At 42.3% G+C, this 15,491-nt stretch overlaps 1 protein-coding gene across 1 annotated transcript in view; it reads right to left on the reverse strand.

The window, feature by feature from the left end:
• The window catches only part of TMEM132D (transmembrane protein 132D), an 832,282-nt gene that overhangs the window by 553,366 nt on the left and 263,425 nt on the right, over positions 1 to 15,491 (reverse strand). The window lies entirely within an intron of this gene.

The following is a 15,491-nucleotide window of genomic DNA, read 5'->3' on the forward strand; positions in this document are numbered from 1 at the left end:
ATGAGTCTTCTTCGATTTAAGGTTTAAAAGCATAGAATTCACAGTAGCAGCAAGTGGCATAAGGCTATTATAAGCATAGTAACTGACAGTTGTTTTCCAATTGTGTCTTCTGGAAATCTTGTTCCTAATAGAATTTTAATTGGTGTTGAGCTGGGGGAAAAAAAAAAGCTCCACAGTCTATTAATTTTGAGAAACACTGGTTAAATAAAGCTCAGCAGGTTCTTCTCTGCTCAACTTCTCAGAGCCTTTACTGGTCCCAGATGTTGGGAATCCCCAGGAGGAAGACAAGGAAAGTATTACTCTCCAAACTCATTTAACGCTCACTTGTTTTTGTTCATGAAACCCTTAATATCCCAAAGAACATAATCAAAGACGTGATGTCCAATTTTCCCAGAATTTAGGAATATAAATACTTAAACCAAGTTTTAGACTATTTTGGAAGAAAACATCAACATTCAACAGGCTTGTGTGTACAGTATTTGCATGCTACTCACATGTACTTTTTTCTACTTTTATGTGAAATTTTTTTTTTCCTGAGATGGAGTCTCGCTGTGTCGCCCAGGCTGGAGTACAGTGGCACAATCTCAACTCAGTGCAATCTTCGCTTTTCAGGTTCAAGCGATTCTCCTACCTGAGACTCCCGAGTAGCTGTGATTACAGGCATGCACCACCACACCCAGCTAATTTTGTATTTTTAGTAGAGATGGGGTTTCACCATGTTGGCTAGTCTGGTCTCAACTCCCGCCCTCAAATGATCAGCCCTCCTCAGTCTCCATAAGTGCTGGAATTACATGTGTAAGCCACCAGACCGGCCAAGTGCAACACTGATTATGGCAATTGTTAAACTGGCTAATGTTTTTTTCTTTTTAATTTTCTCATGGCTTTTATCAGGAAACTCTCTAACCTCATCACTAAGATTTCTGGAACTAAAAGGGCAGTATCCATGGCCCCAAAGCCCATCAACTTGTAAGGTCAGCCAAGTCAGCATTGGTTGTAAGACTGATTTTTATTGTGGATACTCTACTTCTTTGCACTCAGAACCACCTGTTTCAAAAAAGGAGGAAGATGTGCAATGAAGATTGGGAAAAGGAGCATGTTACGTTGGTAATTGTGTCTAGTGTGGCAGAGTCAAGCCAGCAAAAGTGAAGTAAGATGATGGTATCACTACACCCAAAACACGAGATCTTACACCATCTTTAGACATGACGAGACCTCCCCGAACACAGTCAGGCACTGCACAAGGACATTTCAGTTAACCGCAGACTGCATATATAATGGTGCTCACCTAAGAATCATGTAAGAATATGATACCATATTTTGACTGTACAGTTTCTATGCTTACATAGGCAAATATTTACCATTGTGTTACAATTGCCTGCCATATTCAGTACAGTACCATGATGCACATGTTCGTAACGGAGGAGCAATAGGCTTTACCATATATCTAGGTGTGTAGTAGATTGGAACAGCCAGGTTTGTGTATATATAATTGTGATGTTTGCACATCAATGAAACCACATAGTGACACGTTTCTCAGAGCATGTCGCATCCTTAAGTGACCCATGACTGTATACAAAGTATCCCATGATGCTGCTGAACACCAATGGGAGAAATCAGAAACCTTTTTTTGAGATAATAAAAAATAATTTAGTACCCCACAAATATATACACCAACTATGTTACCCGCAAAAATAAGAAAAATGATAATTTAGGCCGGGCATGCTGGCTCCTGCCTGTAATCCTAGCACTTTGGGAAGCCAAGGCCAGGTGATCGCTTGAGCTCAGGAGTTCAAGACCAACCTGGGCAACATGGCAAAACCTGTCTCTACAGAAAATAAAAAAAATTAGTCAGGTGTGGTGAGGTGCACGCCTGTAAACCCAGCTACTTTCAGGGCTGAAGTGGAAGGATTGCTTGAGGCCAGGGGTCAAGGCTGCAGTGAGCTGAGATTGCATCACTGTACTCCAGCCTGGGTGACAAAGAGATTTTGTCTCCTAAAAACAGTAATTTATATCACACAAAAGATTTCTGATAAAAGGAGGAATAACACATTATTATTGAAAGTGTTTTAAGGCTAAATTGTAATTTTGATTATTCATATTGTTGATGACAAAATCCACTAGAAATCATTTGGTAAATGAGAGAAAATTTCAATAAAGCAAGTGTTAAGTAATGAGTATTTAACAAGAATATTACATGTGTTCCCAGAGGACTGTGGAAAGATCATGACTTTAGAATGTGAACTTCCAGCAATTTCAGAAAACCTTGATTAGAAGGAAATTGGTGGTTGCTGCTTACATCAGCCATAAGTTGTGTGCTGAGTTTCTGAGTGACAGATCCAAGGGAGAGCAGGGCAATGTCATAGGAGTTAGGAAAGATGGGTGGATGAGACCCTGTTCAGCCAGGACACCTGGGGTGTCTCAGCAGGGGCAGAGGTGTCTCTATAAGGGACATGCCTGTACTGTGCTGACCATTAGGCAGGAAGGCTTGCCCAGACATTCTCTTGATTTTTCTTCATTCCACAAATAAACACTGAACACTACTATGTGCTGGAAGCTATGCTAGACTTTGGCGATTCCACAGTGAACCAGACAGACACAGCTCCCACCCTTGCTGAACACATTGCCTCATCGGGGGATCCTTCGGTGGACAAAGAGATAAATGAACAATCAACCGTAGAACATGGTAAATGTGACTAAGGAGAAGCACAGTGTGGGGATACTCAGTGTGATGGCCATGCTCTGTCTCCCTCTCTCATCTTCCCGTGACCATCTTCCTCGATACTTATTGCTTTTAGAATAAAGCCAGAATCCCTTACCACGAGGCCTGGCTTCTACCACCTTGCTATCCTCATCAGTTTCCTGTCCTTCTCCTGCTCTGTCTCCCTCCCTCTCCCCATCTTCCTTCCCTCATTTCTGTCTATCTCTCTTTCGCTGTCTCTCCTCTCTGTTTCTCTTTCTCTCTCATGTCTTCTCCGTTTCTCATTTCTCTCTGCCCCTTTCTGTCTCTCTCCCCCTCTATCTTTACCCACTTCTCTCCCTCTATCCCTTCTCTCCATCTTTATGCCCCTTTCTCCCTCTACCCATGCCTTACCCACCTTCGTGCCACCCTTGGCTCCCACCACCTGTCTTCTACCACAGCGCCTTCATACCTGCCACCCCCTCCATCTGGGATATACCCTCCTCTCCCCTCACTGGCCTCTACTTCTCTTCCAGGTCCTGTCTGCAGCATCCCTGCCCCTGGAAAACTCCTCTGTCCGGCCCATCTTCAGACCCCACTGCACATTCTCAGAGCCCCAGCTAATGCTCCTTGGTGGCACTTACCAGAATTATAATCTTTCTTATATTTAAGATTTTTATTCACCATCTCTGTTTTTGGTCATCATTTCAGTCCTAGCATCTAGCCCAGTGTCTGACAGAGTTATACTCAACGAAGATTACAGAAACCAATCTTTCAAAGCTCAATTGAAATGCTTTCTCCAGGAAATATTCTCCACCCTCCATCCCATCTCGGTTTGTCTCTGCCTCTCCCATGACGTCCATCTTCCACATTCTTCCGTAGAGTTACCGATCTTCAAGTGTTTCATTTCTTGTTACTTTATTCATGGTGTTGCATTTTACTTAGGATTTAGGCCCTACAGTTAATGCCAAAAAAAAAAAACAAAAAAAACAAAAAAACACACTATACAAACAAAAACCATCTGTGAAAATCCCCCGGACAGCCAATAAGCTCAGTATGCATGACGTTGTATACAAACCGTTGTGTACACTGTTTCTTGATATGGCCATTATGAAGGAGTTTTGTGGTGGCTGCCACATGACCTAGCTTGGCTTGTGTTTGGCGGCTGATTTATATCTTTAAAGTAGCACACAGAGTTGAATTTGTGTAGTCAAATGTGGATCTGGTAAAGTTATAATCTATTCCTCAAGATTAAGATGTGCTTCTGTTTTATCTTTGAATTGAGCCAGCACTTGAAAAGGAGCTTTGCAGGTAGCAGGAAGTTGATTCGTATTTGCTGGATGGCTGGTTCCATTGTTGTTGTTGTTGTTTTAAGTGGTATATGTGAATACACAACAGACACACAAAAAGAACTTGCACATGACCTCTGCATGTAGATTTTCCAGATGTCCCAGCTGGCCTGGAACCCCTGGTTCACTCTATTCTCTTGTCATAAAAACGAGAGCTGTCCACTTTCATTTCAAAGAGCTACAGTGTGGAACATAAGTTATATGTCATGTGTGTGTTTGAGGAAAACAGGCAGCTGTGAACAGTGGGGCTAAATGTTTTAAATTTGGACTTCAAGGCAGCTGGACATGAAGAGAAAGAAAGAAGAAAGAAAAACCACAGGACACAGATTGAGTTGATATCTCACCATCAGGTGAGATAATGGGTAACCAAGGACTATTAAGGCTGAAAATGGCTCATTTTCACATTCTTGATATGGGGGTTGTTTTGCAATAAACACAAAGGATTGCAGGTTTTCTAGAACATTTCTTGGAGGTTTGCTGGAAGGTTTCTTAGAATATTTCTAAGAAGGAATAATTCAAAACACTGAAAGCAAGCAAATAGAGATAGGAAAAGTTAGCCTGACCCAGAAATTGCCATGACATCTGTTATTCAAATGATCATGGTAGGAATTAGTCATAACTGGTATTTATTGAATACTCATGATACACTAAGCAGAACAGTAAGTCCGCCATGTGAATTATTCCTTTTTATTAACTTTCATTTTAGGTTCAGGGCTACATATGCAGGTTTCTTATCTGGGTAAACTTGTGTCATGAGGATTTATTGTTCAGATTATTTCATCACCTGGGTACTAAGCCTAGAACCCAATAATTGTTATTCTGCTCCTCTCCCTCCACCTACCCTCCACCCTCAAGCAGGCCCCAGTGTCTGTTGTTCCCCCTCTTTGTGTCCATGAGTCTTATCATTTAGCTCCCACTGTAAGTGAGAACATAAGGTACTTGGCTTTCTGTTTCTGCATGAAGACATGGAATCAATCTGAGTGCCCATCCATGACAGATTGGATGAAGAATTATTCTCTTAATCCTGATGATGACCTACCCCATATGGGGTAGGATGCTAGAATTATCATTATTGTTCCCATTACATAGGTGAGAAGAATGGGGTGCAGAGATGCTAATTAGCTTGCTCAAGGCCACCTGAGGAGGAGGCACAAAAGCCAGGATTCAGCCCGGAGCTGCCTGACATCAGGAACTGCTTCCTTCAACGCGACTGCGTCTTTCTCTTTCATAAATGCTCAGGTGCTAATGGATAAAGATTAAAGAACTCTGCATAAAACCTTGGGCACCATCCCCAAATTATCAGTCGGCCTATCTTATGAAAAAGAGCAGAAACCAGCAAAATGTAACCTGCAGTCATCAAGCCTGTGTTAACAGAGAGGAGCAGAAAGGATCCTGGGCTACTCATAATCTCACAAACCTCCAAAACAACAGAGGAAACGAATCCAGACCTGGCTCGAGAAGTTGCACACTAACAAATGAAGGTATTCATGAGAATTACTGAGGAAAAATTCTGAGTATCCAAACTGAGTGATTAATTTCCTCATACACTTAGAAAAGCAAAGACTGTCTCCTAGGAGCAGAAGAAATAGGGTGGAGACAGAATCCCACGATTGATGATCCCTGGCGATGCATCTGATAAACCCTTAGCTGGGAAAGGATCACCTGGAGACAAAGTGAGTGTCAGTGATTCTGCAAAGTCTTGTCTCCCAGGGAGCTGGAATCGTCACAGAATAAGGGTGGATTGCTAATACCTTTCTGACTGACAACCACAGGGATGCAGAATTGGTGAGCCATTGGCATCCTAAAGAAAAAGATCCCCCCACTACACCCTGGTTAATATGTTGTAACTTGACTGTAACTCCTGTACCTTGGAAAAGTCAATAGATCCTCAAACTTACCACGTACGAGCCTTATAATTTAAGAGTTAGGTTACATACACACAAAACAGGACCTATTCCAAGGAATAAGTAAAGGCAAAAGGAAACTCCAGGAAGATGTTCACTGCAGCATTATTTACAACAGGAGCATTATACACAACAGGAACATTATACATAAATACACTAGGACTGGAAGATGACTTCGGGTATTTCCATGCTGACTTATGAAAGACTATTAAAGGGTTTTGGAAATCATAATTAGGAATATAAGTTAGCACCTTAGGAAATGCTTATATATAAGTGGAGAAGCCGAGCCTGAGTCGTGTGTATATATATAATCATGCCTCGGTAAAAATCCTGCCCTCGGTGGCCAAGGACGGAAGGAGAACACAAAACAAGTGCCTACAGCTTGCTTGGCTGGAACGGCAGGATTGGGGGTTTCATTGTCTTTTCTCTGAAACCTTTTTAGGCAAAAAACCAAGGAAGACATATTATACTCAGTTCTGATGAGATTAGTTCTCAGTTCAAAATCTGTTCATGACCCTCTTTTTTGCTGTCTTCCTGTGGAATTAGATCCAATCTTCAGAGCTCTGTCTTTAAGACCCATTATAAAAAGATTCTGACCTCCCCATTCATTTTTACCTCCTGTCTCCTCCTGGCTGTGTTTTCTTCCCCCCAGGTGGGCCACCGGCCTGCAGACACGGCTGTCCGTTCTGAGCACTTTGCCAGTCCCTCCCTCGAGGCCACTCTATCTGCTTTCTTCTCTATTCTCAGCTGCGGAAATCCTACCAAACGGTCAAAAATAATCTTTGGATTCCCTTTTATTCCACCAACCACGCATGAGCTCCCCTCTCTGCACCATCCCTTCCTACAGCCATCCTGTCTCCTGCACTATGGACCCCAAGCTGCCTTATTAATACCTGAAGTCACTAACTATTGATGACCTTTGTCCCAGCCACTTGGGTGCATTCATGCATCTTCTATGTAGTTCTCTCTTTGCTTTGACTGTCCCCCTCTATCCCACCTAAGTAGACAGAAGACTCATTCAGGGCCAGGACCATGTCTGATTCACTTTGAATCGCACATAGGGATTCAAGTAGGATGCTTGGCTTAAATGTTTTTTTCCTGTATTCAATACAACTAAATTTTTTATCTTAACAGACCCATCATCTGTCCTCCAAAAGGAACAAAAAACTCCACTTTACCATCGCATTACAGACAAAGCAAAATCATGTACAAAGAGACGAACGTCTTCCCCATGGATTTGGCTGGCTTTCCTCTGTATTTTTCTCCAATGTTTCATAACGCTTATGAATTATAGATCAACCATCTACGGACATGTGGAAAATCAGACAAATCCAAAGTTTTCAAGGTGCGTTGTTTCCAATTCTTACAAGGAGCTTTTACCTATTTAAATTCAAGAAACAATATAAATCCAATGAGCTTACTTTTGTGGAACTCCCGACCAATACCATAGTAAGTAGAAAACCCATTATGGCTTTCTTATTTGTCACCTGAGAACGAATAGGCGCATAAGTAGAACTGAATTCCTCAGGAAATTGAGCCTACTAAGGGTTTAGCAAATATTGAGTCTGCTGGTTTGTATTTCTTCATGTGCATTAATACCGTTTGAAGTCAAGGGGACCACAATTCATGCCCGGAGCCTTCCTCCACTGGATTCATTTCGTCAGCTCTTTGGGAATTTAAGTACATCTGAGTGGCATCTCTCTTTCATGGTGAGAGTGTGATGGATGGCCGGAGACTCCCAGGCTGTCAGGACCCATCACTTTCCCCATCCATCTCCCATTTACTGGCCCCCAGGCCTGACAGCTTTCTCTCATATTGGTTCATGTTCTCATTGCCAAAAACCACTAATGTTTTCTTCACAGGGAGCTCAGGAACAATGGGAAGGCAAACACAGTGGATTTGGAGTCTTTTGCTCCTGAAACTTAAAAATATTCAGCCCAATGCAGTTAAGCCAATAACTTCTGAGACATGCCTTCCCACCTAAGTTAATAGAACAATATTAAATATAGGAAAAAAGAAAAACACCTTCTCCCCCAACATATATCTCCGTGTTGCGGAGGAAGTCCTGGAGCTCTGTGGTGTCCCCTGCACTCAGTTCAGTCCAGGGCACACACTGGGTACTTAAGAAACTGTCCAGGCAGGGCACAGTAGCTCATACCTATAATCTCAGCACTTTGGGAGGCCGAGACAGAAGGATGGCTTCAGGTCAGGAGTTTGAGACCGGCCTGGACAACATGGCCAGGCTCTGTCTCTACATTAAAAAAAAAAAAAAAAAATTAGCGGGGTATGGTGGCCTGCACCTGTGGTCCCAGCTGCTCGGGAGGCTGAGGCAGGAGGATTGCTTGAACCCAGAATGTTGAGGCTGCAGTGAGCTGTGATTGTGCCACTGTACTCAAGCCTGTGTGAAAGAGTGAAACCTTGTCTCAAAAAAAAAAAAAAAAAGAAAAGAAATGATTCACGATGGGACTGGCACTGTATTTTAAAAGTTCTGAATTCATTGAATTATTTGTAGAGCTTCAATAGTATCTAAGTCTTAGAAATAAACCTGATGCTTTTTATATGTCTTTCTTGGACTATGCTAAATTATTCATATGATCAAACAATTTGTGTCTAAATTAAAATGCAGAGACAAGGAAAATGAAACCTTGGCAGGTCAGAGTTTGAATACTGTATTTTAAAATTATGTTGTTATTTTGTTTTATAGAAAAGATTTTATTATTTTTGCCTTCTTAGTATTCTCTGCACTATTTTTTTTTAATTTTGCCTCTTTTAAAATTTGTCTTATAGTTTTATTAACAACTAAGAGTTTAAAAATATAAATAATTCTAAGCTACTATTCTGTTTCACAATTTACTTATTTAGAAACCTTATGCTGCTTTGGGGAAATAGAACCATTTTGTGTAAGAATTTTTACTTTCTGGGCTCCTTATACCAGTCCTTTATTGAAGTGTTTAAATTTTTAAACAAACTCAAAACTGTAATGAAACACTTTCCCACAAAGTACCTACATCATTAGCATATATGTAATTACATCTACTTAATAAACATGATCGTAAAGAAGAACACTTCTAAATGTTTTATCTAAATGCAACAGCCTCACCTTCCCTCACTGTCCCAGTATCCACACACTTTTTGTGGTTTTGCTACCTCATTTGCCTTTGAAAATGTTTTTGACCTGAGGTCTTTAGTAGTCATGGAAACAGCAAACTCTTCATTTCCTTCCCTCTTTCTCTTTTTTGAGAGCTGATGTTTATAACTTGATCTCTGTTGGGATCTCTATGATGGTAAGTCCTCAGATTACACAAACAAACAAAAGAAATGGCAAGGAGAGTCATCCACAGAGAGGTGGAGGATGCTCACAGCCTTGGTGCAGCAGCCTGAAAGGAAAGTGAGGGAAAACATCCTTGTGCAGTCGTCCTCGTTAACATCTCCATGAAGCCTCAGGTCAAGGGAAGCTGCACTGTCTGTAGGCACCAGCAGACACCTGTTCCCCAGCTGATGCCTATACTCCAGCCACAGCTAACACTGAAACCAGTGCTCAGGGAACATGTGTTCAGTCTTCATTTGATGGTGGAGTGCTCTCATTACTCAAAGTCCAAGCAAGTTTTATTAAGTTATGCAGAGATGACAATGAAATATTTGGAGAAATAGTGTCGAGGAAAAGAGCCAAGCTCTGTAAAATATTTATAAAGGTTTATTCTGAGCCAAATATGAGTGACCATGGCCCATGACGCAGCCTTAGGAGGTCCTAAGAATATGTGCCTAAGGTGGTTGAGGGGCAGCACGATTTGATACATTTCAGGGAGACATAAGACATTAACTGATACATGTAGGGTGTACATTGGTTCAGTGCAGAAACACTGGACAGGACAACTGTCCTGATGCAGGGGCTGAGGACGCTTACAGGGCATAGGTGGATTCAAAGATTTACTGATTTGCACTTGGTTGAAAGAGTTATTATCTAAAGAGCTAGAATCAATAGAAAGTAGTGTCTGGGTTAAAATAAGTATTTGGGGAGACCAAGGTTCTTATTATGTAGATGAAGTTTCCTGGGTGGCTCTCCTTAGAGGCAATAGATGGCAAGTATTTTCTGTTTAGATCTTTAAAAGGTGCCAGACTCTCAGCTAATCTCTTCAGGATCAAAAAAAGCCCTGGAGAGGGAAGGGGATTCTCTACGGAATGCAGGTCTTTCCCACAAGAGACAGATTTGCAGGGACATTTCAAAATACGTCAAATAAATCTATTTTGGGTAACAGATTGCTTTGGTTTCTTCCAGGGCCTGCTATCTGTCATGTAATGCTATACTAGAGTTGGGTTAGAATTTGGTATTTTATTGCTACAAAGAGTGTATTTTCTCAGTGTTAAGATCTCTGTGTTAATGTTCATGTTGGTCAGTTGTGCCTGAAAAAACGAAAGAGGGTATAATGAGGCCTGTCTGGACCCCCCTTCCTATCATGGCCTGAACTAGTTTTTGTAGGTTTCTTTTGAAATCTCCTCGGTCAAGAGAAGGCGTTCATTCAGTCAGCTGGGGGGTCCTAGAATTTTGTGTTTGGTCTACATTTGTCAAAGCAAAGACTTTTGTCTAAATTCCTGTGATTTGGTTATTTCCTGACATTTTCCCAGGTAATGACCAAGTAAATTCATACAGAAATATGTGTGTGTGTGTGTGTGTGTGTGTGAGACAGAGAGAGAGAGCGCGAAACTGAGACAGAAAGAAAAATATCAATTTGGTTCAAAAGACTGATATGAACCTGACTGGTATGAACCTCCCTTTATTCAGAGTGAATTTTTCTCCATATCTGACAATTGGAATTGTCAAGATTTAGGACTAATGTGGACCAGACAGTTCCATTAGCAACCTGAATTTATAGCATACCCATAATAAATAGTTATGTACATAGAAGAAGCAAAACTCCCATTTCTAACTCCCCCAATATAAACACAGTACAAAATAATACACACCTAATTTTCAGCACGAATTGGAAACACACATGCTAAATTTCCAGTCAAAGGTGACTCAGGTATCAACAGTTTAACTGCTTTAGGTAAAATCGCTCATGTCACCCTACAACTGCTTTTTTCTTAAAAAGATTTACCTGCCTTTTTGAAAATGCAAACCTTATTGAAATAGAAATTACCCTGTTCATTTGTTTCAGGTATGTTGTACTCAAATCTATCCTTTGTCTCTCTAAAACTTACACTGAAAAACAAATTTGTGAATTTGCCTTTGTCTCAGAATTTCATGGTGTTTTTGAATACACTGGGAAGACTATTATTCACATGGTTTCAATCTGTGTCCCTAATCAACTCTCATGTTCAACTATAATCTCCAGTGTTGGAAGAGGGGCCTGTTGGGAGGTGACTGGATCATGGGATTGGAGTTCTCACGAATGGTTTACTACCATCCCCCTCGGTACTGTATAGTGAGTAAGTTCTCACAAGCTCTGGTTGATCAAAAGTGTGTGGCACCTTATTGCCCCACCCTTCCTCCTGGTCTGGCCATGTAAAGATGCCTGCTCCGGCTTTGCCTTCTGCCATGAGTAAAAGCTCCCCAGCCATGCTTCCTGTACAGCCTGTGGAGACTGGGTAATTTATAAAAAAAGAAGTTTAATGACCTCATGGTTCTGCAGTCTGTACAGGAAGTAGGATGCTGGCATCTGCTTGGCTTCTGGGGAAGCCTCAGGAAACTTACAATCATGGCTGAAGGTGCAGGGGGAGCAAGGTCTTACATGGCAGGAGAAGGAGCAAGGGAGGTAGGGGGCAGAGGTGCCACATACTTCTAAATCACCAGATCTGGTTAGAACTCACTCACTCACTATCACATGAATAGCACGAAGGGGTGGTACCAAACCATTCATGGAAAATCCACCCCCATGATCCAAACACCTCCTACCAGGCCCCACCTCCAACACTGGGGATCACATTTCAAAATGAGATTTGGGTGAGGACAGAGCAGGTATTGAGCTGTCACTCAATACTCACTCCCCAAACAATTTCTGTGTAAGTGAAATGACACATGAATCAGACCTCCAGCCAGGGGCTGGAAGAGATCTTCCATCACCATCCATAGAAATGTCAAAGTGACACAGTACAGCAGAAAGTATAGTGGAGAATGGTTGCAGCCATGTATCCTTGCCCATTTTATTAATTTGGTCTGGTAGCATCATCTTGGTTTCACCATATCACATGGGAAGCCCAAATAGGCTGCCTACTGGCTAAAATTACCTCCAACCTTTACCCCCAAATTTTGTGACACATCGAAGGGTAAGACAGACATTCTTCTAGGTTCAGCTCACTTACCTGGATTATACTACAGATAAAGGTAAAGTAAAAGCCACAAATGGCAATTTAAAATTAAATTTCCCACTTCCATTGAAAAAAAATTATCACTCTCTCTCTCTCTCTCTCTCTCTCTATATATATATATATATATTCTGAATCTCTGAAGGCATTTAGCAATTGGGCCCATGGAATTCTTTTTAGCAGTTTTCAGTATCATCCAGTATCTCTTGCTAAAATATCTTCTCAGCTTTGGCAGGGGAGTGCATCAACTATGCAGGTGTGATGTTTGTGAACAAGAGTCCCACTCAGGTCCAATGCTGTAAGCAGTCCCTGCAATTATGAATCTAAAAAGTAATTAACGCCAAAGGTGTCCACATTGCTTTCCCACTTAGAGGGGCAAATGAGAGCGCACATTAGATTAAGTACAGACTGATGGAGCCTATGCAAAGTCCGGAGTTTCAAATGGCAAAAACAAACCCGGGTTGAAGTATCCGAGAGGATACATTTCTGACCATCAAGATAATAAGGGAAAAGGTCAACTGGAAATGGACTTCAACAGGACCTGGCAGTTTCTAATTCTTTGAGAAAAGTATTAACTTTGAGACCTATTAAAAATCAGGGGTGGGCATGGTTGCTTACACCTGTAATCTCAGCACATCGGGAGGCTGAGGCGGGGGGATCACTTGAGGTCTGAAATTTGAGACCAGCCTGGCCAACATGGCAAAACCCCATCTCTACTAAAAATACAAAAAATAGCTGGACTTGGTGGTGGGCGCCTGTAATCCCAGCTACTTGGGTGGCTGAGGCATGAGAATCACTTGAACCCAGGAGGCCGAGGTTGCAGTGAGCTGAGATTGAGCCACTGCACTCCAGTCTGGGCGACAGAGCGAGACTCTGTTTTAAAAAAATAAATACAAAAGAAATCAGGAAACATTTATGTCAAATTTCAGTATGTGCACGAACACAATGTCCTTCTTCACTCCACGGGCTTTAAATGATTACTTCCTTGGAGTTCCTGCTCATTTTCTTTCTTGATACCTGCTCTGTCCAGCTAAGTGTTCCCAGTGGCCTAGAACACGGGGAGAACCTCCCACCTGTAGCCAGCGTTTGCAGCTGGGTCCCCTACAGACCATTTCTACACAGCAAACAACAAGCCACATTTATAAAAGTGCAAGTCAGGATGCATCTCCACCTGCTCAGGACCCTCCAGTGGCTTCTGTGCCCACTTTGAGGAATATTCAAACTCCTCAAATGGAGTTTACATGGCTCTATATGGCAGGCACTATGAGAACCTAGGTCCAAAAGTCTGGCTTGAACCTGCCTTTCTTTAGAGTCAATTTTTTTTTCTCCATTTTCTTCTTGATGGCTGAAGACCGTGTCAAGATTTGGGATAACTGTGAAACAGATGGTGAAGATAGTAATTTGCATTTATAAAGTGTCCATAATAAAGAGAAGGTGCTATGTGTGCAGATGTAAGACTGTTATGTATCAAATCCTGCAATACTAACATAATGCAGAATGCTGCCACATGTTTCTTGGCATGAAATAAAAATCACACATGTGCACACACACAGGTATGCACACACACACATGCACACACACAGACGTAGAAATTCCAAAGCAACTAGGCTATATGGCATAGCCTTTTGGGTCACTCTCCTATTAATATATCCCCTACCGTTTCTCCTTCACTCGCTTCAGGGGCCTGCACCCTTTCTCTGGAAAGGGCCAGATGGTAAATATATTAGGCTCTCCAGGGCATGGAATCGTCTTTGTAACTATTCAGCTCTGAGGGTTTAGCAGGAAAAAAAAAAGTGCAGACACAACATAAAAGTGTGGTGTGTCTCTATAAATTGTTATTTTCATAAAATCCACATTGGACAAAAGAATACGCTTCCTATTCACTGTCCTGCTGCTCTCGTTTGCCGTAAGAATGGGATGCTTCTTCTACCCTCCACGTTCCCATGGGGGACCCGTTATCATCACCAGATGTCTGCTGAGATTCACCTTCTCCTGACCACATTAGCCCAAGAACCTCCTGACACTGCCACTTAGGAGCTTCACAGTGAGCGATGGGGGAAAGAACCACGGACATGCTAAGGTGTTGGGCAACCCCAGACCCTGAGGAATCTAGGAGGGACCTGGAGAGGCCACGGCCCCATCTCTTACCTCTGGTCATAACCTGCTGCATCCACTTCCCCCACCATGACACACAGACATTAATTCCTATATAACAAGGGTCCCCAACCCCCAGGACCAGCACCAGTCTGTGGCCTGTTACGAGCCATGACACACAGCAGGAGGTGAGTGATGGGTAAGTGAGTGAAGTTTCATCTGTATTTACAGCCGCTCCCCATGGCTCACATTACCACCTGAGCTCCAGCTCCTGTCAGCTCAGTGGCAGCATGAGATTCTCACGGGAGTGCCAACCCTACTGTGAAATGCACATGCGAGGGAGCTAGGCTGCCAGCTCCTTATGAGAATCTAATGCCTGATGATCTGTTGCTGTCTCCCATCAGCCTCAGATGGGATCATTTAGTTGCAGGAAAACAAACTCAGGGCTCCCACTGATTCTACATTATGGTAAGTTGTATAATTATTTCATTATATATTACAATGTAATAATAATACAAACCAGTGCACAATAAATGTAAAGTGCTTAAATCATCCTGAAATCATCCCCCCCCTCCCCACCCTGCCTCTGTCTGGTCCATGGAAAAATTGTCTTCCATAAAACTGGTTCCTGGTGCCAAAAATGTTGGGGCCTGTTGCTACATGAGGCATGATAAAAAGACAGTAGGAAGCCCTGCTCTATCCCATTACTCTTGGAAAAAGAAATAGCACTCAGGACTTCTGTCTTCATTTCACTTCTTTTCACTGATTTATTCATTCTCTACCCACCTAGAAGGTAAGCTCCATGCAAGCCACCACCCTATTTCAGCTCAGCATCTCCAGAACCTAGAAGAATGCCTGTGAAAGGCTCTCACTCAATACTGTTGGTGAACACATCCTGAATCCTGAAAGCAACAGAAAGCCATCATCCAGAAGAGATTACAAGGTGCTACTAAGGCACATCCGCACAACTTTCAAAACTAGTCCAGGTCATCTCACAAATTTCATGTGATTTCCAAAAAGCCTTCCAGAGACCCAACAGAAAATGGTGCCTAATCTCATGTGGGCCCAAGGTGGTTTCATCCAGACAAATCCCTCTGTTCAGTGCATCTGCGCTGCCAGGGCCTGAGTGACATGGAGCCCTGTGACTCCCATTCCATGGGCTCT

This window comes from Theropithecus gelada, chromosome 11 (assembly GCF_003255815.1).
Source record: "Theropithecus gelada isolate Dixy chromosome 11, Tgel_1.0, whole genome shotgun sequence".
NCBI classification, from domain to species: Eukaryota; Metazoa; Chordata; class Mammalia; order Primates; family Cercopithecidae; genus Theropithecus; species Theropithecus gelada.